At 43.1% G+C, this 6,000-nt stretch overlaps 1 long non-coding RNA gene across 6 annotated transcripts in view; it reads left to right on the forward strand.

Annotated features, from left to right (window-relative positions):
* Positions 1–5,677, forward strand: part of LOC137856786 (uncharacterized) — a 70,931-nt gene extending 65,254 nt beyond the window's left edge. For 4 of the 6 annotated variants that reach the window (XR_011096795.1, XR_011096793.1, XR_011096791.1 and 1 more), the window contains one exon: positions 711–860. This is a non-coding gene — a long non-coding RNA (uncharacterized lncRNA). Of the gene's footprint in view, positions 1–710; positions 861–1,162 lie in introns of those variants that run through there. The other 2 variants (XR_011096792.1, XR_011096796.1) reach the window with 1 other exon arrangement.
* Positions 5,678–6,000: the final 323 nt, after the last annotated feature.

Raw genomic sequence — 6,000 nt, forward strand, 5'->3', positions numbered from 1 at the left:
GCCACACACACCAGCCATCCACATGTGTTATACAGGAAAAGATGGCTTAATGTGTTCCCACCTGAAAAAAGAAAAAAAAAAAAAAAAAAAAAGCCAAGCAACCAACCTACCTTGTGTGACTTGGTAGTGGCCCTTCATCCTTTCAGACAAGAGTCACCATTCCCATCCTCACCACCACAGCCTCCTTGCTTAGGGACTCTCTCCTCCCCAGTTCTGCCAGCTCTATGTGGAGCATTCAGCTGGGGCAGCAGCTGGCAGAGCCCCAGTGGAGGGGGACCAGTGGTTGGCAGCACACAGCCCTCATAAGGGTGTACACCCAAACTATTTCTTCCTGCAGCAGAAAATTTGCATTTAGACCAAGCAGCTCAGGACATAGACGTGTCACTGGTCAGGCTGGGATATGGCTGGTGTGTACCAGAGGACTGCAGGTCTTCTGTCCTCCCACTTCTTCTCCTTTGGGATACAAGGCTATTATGCTAACCTTTACAGAAAGGTGAGGTTTTAAAGTAGGAGAGGACAACCACAGGGAAGGCAGTCAACAATGTGTGAACAACACACGAGTGAGGAAGGCACCTGCTGTCTTGAAGCATTTTCAAATGTTAAGAAAATATAATTGGGGGCACAAGTTGAAAGAGTGCACAGGGAGCTTTTAAAGTGGAGGGCTGGTGCTTACATGAAGGATTGCCTTTTTGTCTCTCTGATCTTGGCAGCCTCCAGGAGTTGTCGTATTCAAATGGCTGAAGGATTAGGAAAAGAAGTTCCATGCGGTGGACAAAATAAGGATCACATTTACCCTTTCCTTTCAAGTCATCGTCTGTCATTCTGAGTCTTTGCTAAATAAACAAATCCTCACAATGTGAGCTACCATTTATTTGTCTGCATTTCAGACATAAACCTGCCTCTTTTGTGCTCTATTTTGTGAGCCAGGGAGACCATTCTGAAACCCTGGGGAAATGCAATTGTGCATCTAATTTCCAACGTGGCGAAGGCAAAGGTTTTCAAACAGATCTGATGACTGTGGGCAACCACTTTGTGAGAAACATAAAGAGAACCTGCAACTCAGAAAATGCTGAGCCCTTTGAAAGCTGTCTGCTTAGACAGAACTTGATGGAGGGGGAAAAAAATAAAGGTTTGCTTGTTTTTTCCTTTTTTAACCTCGCAGATGGAGCTCAGCTCTTATGAGAGCAAGGGATGAGTAGCATGGATATGAGCCAGACGTAGGACTGGTAGGCTGTGTTGCGACTGCCCCAGATAGATGTGTTGATCCCTTGGCGTGAAGCATCCTCTGCTGTTCCGATCCCAAATATCTCCTCATCACGGACTAGCGGTGGAGCTGTGGTGTTGATTATCCTAACACACAGGGAAGGTCACAAAGGAGCCTGTTTTTTATCAAAGATTGAACTGGGAGAGTTCATTTCCCAGTAGTCAAGCCAAAGTTTTCAGACCAGTTGGGTGTGTTTTCCTGATGCCCTTTTACAAACTCACCCCACTTGTGTGGCCTTAAGATTGAAATATTTGAAGCTTGCCCTGTGTTTTGCTAAGAGTGCGTGAGCTGGTTCAAGGAGCAATGAAGACAGAAGCCTCAGATTCCTGTTTTTTTTTTTTTTTTTTTTTTTGTGCTGAAGGATTGAAAAGCATTTCCCAAGTTATAAATGCACTCCACCACTGAAATGCTACCATTTTTAGGATGCTACATGAATGTCCCGAGGGATGGAAAAAGCTAGGAGTGAGATGTATTGCGTAGGTTTGGGTACTGGGGTAAGTAGCCTAAGGTACATGTCCTTATGACAAGATGTTCTGTGAACACCTGAATGACCATGTGGCATAAGCAGCATTTAGCTCTCATCTGAGGGACCGAAGTATTCCTTCTCTGTGTTTAATAATACTGAAAGGCTCAACCAGACCCTGTGAGGGTTTGAACTGCTGCCTAGAAGACATTGATAAACTTCAAATGTGAAGTTTTACAAGACACAAGGTATTTTGCTGTATGTGTAGTTAGAAAACAAATTTAATGTTTCTATCACCGTGGTAGTTCTTTCCCTGCTTCATCTCCTTTATTTATTTATTTATTTATTTATTTTTAAAGAAACCAATCCTGTCCCAAAATCAAGCCCAACAGACAGCACTGCCCATAGCATGTGAAAAGCCTCCAAGGGAAATATTTTGAAAGTGTTGCAATTTGTTATCAAAAAAAAATAAAAGAAGAAAAAGAAAAAAAGAATATTCACTGTGCTTCAGCCAAGACTGGCTTGGCTTGGCTTGGCTGTACTTCTCCTTTGTATGCTGATCCAAAGCTCAGAAGGGAAATTGAGACCCGACAGCTCAAGCCAGCAGTTCCCTATGCTCCCAGACATCACCTGGCCCACCGCAGGGATAGTCTGGGGACAAGGAGGCTGATGGCATGGAGGGTCAGGAATGGGAGTCCTTGTCTGGTCCCATCACCAGCTTACCACAGTACTTTTGGCATGCAGCTCTAGCTTTCTGTCCGTATTGCACTACTAATGCAATGCAGGCAATAACCTGCAGGTTGCTTGTGAAGTGCTCTGAGCTCAGTTTATCTCATTATAAATGTGGTAAATGTGATTGTTTGCTCCCATGGAAAAGATGAAGCTCAAGGTTCATCTCAAGGCAGTGACATTACAAGGGGTGGTTTAGCAGATACAAGCTGTGTCTTGCTTTGATAGCCTCTCCTTGAGGAACACATGAAGAGGGCAGCCACTTTTTTATCTGTTGAGAGAGTTTTTTTGGAAGGCTTGAGGGTGCTTTCTTCTCTCTCTCTGAGACCATTAATTTCTCTGTTTTTTCTAAATTCTGTATTGTCTGGCATCATTTATATTACAAACGTGTTTGAGTGTGTGTTTTATAGCATAAGAAAAAAAGGGCAGATTGATAATGTTGAGTAAAATAATTTAAAATGCTTTCAAAAGGATTTTTGACTGTGGTGAAGGTGGAAAATTTTAATTTCGTTTGGAATGATCTTTGCATTTCATTAACTTATTCTGGACCTTCTCTTTATTGGCAATGCAAACATAAGCCAAAGAACATTGATACAACTACAGAAGAGTTTTTCTTTGAATTAGTGCTGTTGCATGGCCTGAAACAGCACCAGCTTTATGCTTAAGGCACAAAGCACCAGTGGGGATACAAACAGAACTCAGTTTGCTCTAATGGACACAGAGGATATGTATATTCCCTGGAAGAAAATCTCCCAGCAAGGTCTGGCTCTGTATAACATGTTCTGACTGTTCAAATAGCTTTTCATTATTTCCCAGATTTTTTCTTTCCCTTTACAATATCGCTGTTTCTTAAAGAGCCTTCTGTTGTGCTGCTGAGACCCTCCCAAATATGAACACAGTGGCGCTAGCTGGCCCATTTGATGCATATTCACAATTAATGAATACGCCATCATTTGTATTCACTCAGCTGTCCCCTAGTATGGTGGCACCCGAGTGGGTACAGAGGTTTTAAATGTGAAGGGCTGATTAAGAAGAGAGGGGAAGGCAAATTTCACACTTCGGTTAGTGCTTCCGAGTCAGTCCCTCTGCTGCAGATTGCCTAACACAATCAGCTGCTCCCTACAGCTGCTGTGAACACGAGAAGCAATCCAGCTTGCCCCGAAGTCTCTGGTTAACAGCAAAGGTCATGGGAAAGCAATATTGTGGTATTTGACAAGTTAACGCTGCAATTAAAGAGAGGTTAGGAAATAAAATCCTGCTGATGGTTGGCTTATAAACACTGGATCTCTGCATTCTGGGTGATATTCAGGACAGATGCCTATGAAAAGCAAATGAAATCCATCCCTCTTGCCCAGCCTGCAGAAGGAGTGGGTTTTCACACCAGGAAGGGCACAGACAGGATCCAGCACTGTTCAGCTGCTTGCCTCCAAAGTGGCACTTGGCCATTTGTTCTTTTCCTCCATCTCCAGGTTCACCCTTTTGGCCTCTTTCAGACCATCCAGCTTCACCTCTCCCATTTCCTACCAGTGTCAGCTCAGTTGTAACTCAGCAAGGAGACGGAAAGCACAGGAGGTTTTGCTGCCAGTGGCAGGGTCTGCAGAGGGACAGGTTGCTCCTTGCTGCATGGAAGTGTGCAGGGTACGGAGGCTACCGATCCAAGATTATTTTCTTATGGTGCTCAGTAGCTGGAATGGAACAACAGCTCCTGGTGCTGCCCCAGTGCAGAGCTGTGCATCAGGGCCTCTGCATGTGCATGCTGCCTCCTCCCCCTTCTCTTAGGAAAATGTCCTTGAAAAAAATTTCAAGCAGTGCGTGATGCTCGTCCCTGGAACCCTCTGTGTTATTCCCTGCTGAAAGTCCACACTCCAGAGATGTGACATTTATCAGGAAAAGGAAAAAAAAATAAGAAAAGAAAAAAGAAAGAGACATTTGAATGTCCTCAGATTGTGCAAGCCTTTGAGCATGTTGGAGAGAAGCAATTCCTCGGATAAAGCCCTCTGCAGAAATCCCACAGGGTGCTTCATCTCTCTTGCTCCCACCACACAGGTGAGGGTGGAAAGCTTGTACAGGCCAGAAGGGACTACAGAAATACCTTGTCTGGTCTGATCTCTGCAGAAAAATGCTTTCCAAATTGCCTTCCCATAGGGACCAGGAGCATAATGCTGACCCTCCGAGAAAAGCAGCATCTGCTTAGGGAAGAAATGTGCACAGAGTAGGTGGGTGAAGGGGGTGCCTCTACACACAGACTAAAATTCCAAGGGGTGTCTCTTACCTCTCCTGCTCAGACACAAATCACTTTTTTTTTCCTCTTTTTATTTCTTTCTTTTTTTTTTTTTTCTCCTCTCTTTTTGTCTTTCATTTTGAATTAGTGGAAGGTATGAGACGAAGTTACTTAAGTTACCAAGCACGGGGACTAAACATCCGTGACCCATTCTGTCTCTGCAAATTTTGCGTGAGACCCACTGAAGCCTGCAGTGGGTAAATGGATTCCCATAACTCTATTTCCTCTCCCTTTCTTCCCTTCTGCTGCTTTCTGAAATAGCTTTCCTTTCCTTTGGTTTATTAGATTTGCCCGAACCTGGCTTTGTAACATTTTGAAGTGGTCAAGACCTCTCCTGACCATTATTGCGGGCTGATGTGCTGTGTGCAGCTCACTGCTGCTGCCCACAAAATACTCCTGAGTGCTTGCAGTGTGGTTTTTGTAAGGAAAAAGGCCAGGAGAAAACTGGAGCAGTGCCCCATAGAGGTCTGTGACAATAGGTCCATTGTAGTCCTTCATATTAGATTTCAAATGCTATTATTGAAGATAGCTGGTCAGAAAATGGAATTTTCATTCTGCAGAAAACTCACAATTTTAGTTTTCAACCTGGCTCAAGAAGTCAAAATTAAATACTAGCTGAAGTCTGAGAAATTTTTTGTTCCTGAAAAATTGAAATAGCTTTCTTGAAATGCTTTGTAATAGTGATTTAGAACATTCTGCTCTTATTTCTACTGTCATAATAGTAGCTAAAATTATTCTATTGAAACAAAATGATTTGAATGTATCACAATGAAATGTAATTTCCCAGTGAAAGCACTGATGGAATTTGATACTTTCCTGGAAAACTTCCCAATTTTGTCAAGAAAACCACCACTTACTCTTGTAAAACCAAATAAGCATCCTTTTCGGACTTGTTTTTATTCCATTGTCATTTGAGATATTTTGTGTAAAAACAGCAAAAAATCAAAGCCAAAGAACAGAAAGTCAGATTTGGATTTTTACTACAGATAACTAATCCGGAGAAAAGGGATCATAGTTGTTTTTTGGTCTGGGTTGCCTCTGAGTTTCTGATCAGGTGCCCTAACAATTTAGCCCCACTGGGTTCTCTTGCTCCTTAGAGGTACTTGTCTAATCATGGAGACATCAGTCCAGCACCTGATCACAGGAAAATCCATTAAAACTTTACAATGACCGTCTTTTTTCTCTTTTTCCTTCTTGAATGGAAGATGCTGCCTTACTGCAGCACCAGGCAGTGGTACCAAACCTGAGAAGTCATCCTCCCTC

Source organism: Anas acuta, chromosome 5 (genome assembly GCF_963932015.1).
Source record: "Anas acuta chromosome 5, bAnaAcu1.1, whole genome shotgun sequence".
NCBI lineage: Eukaryota > Metazoa > Chordata > Aves > Anseriformes > Anatidae > Anas > Anas acuta.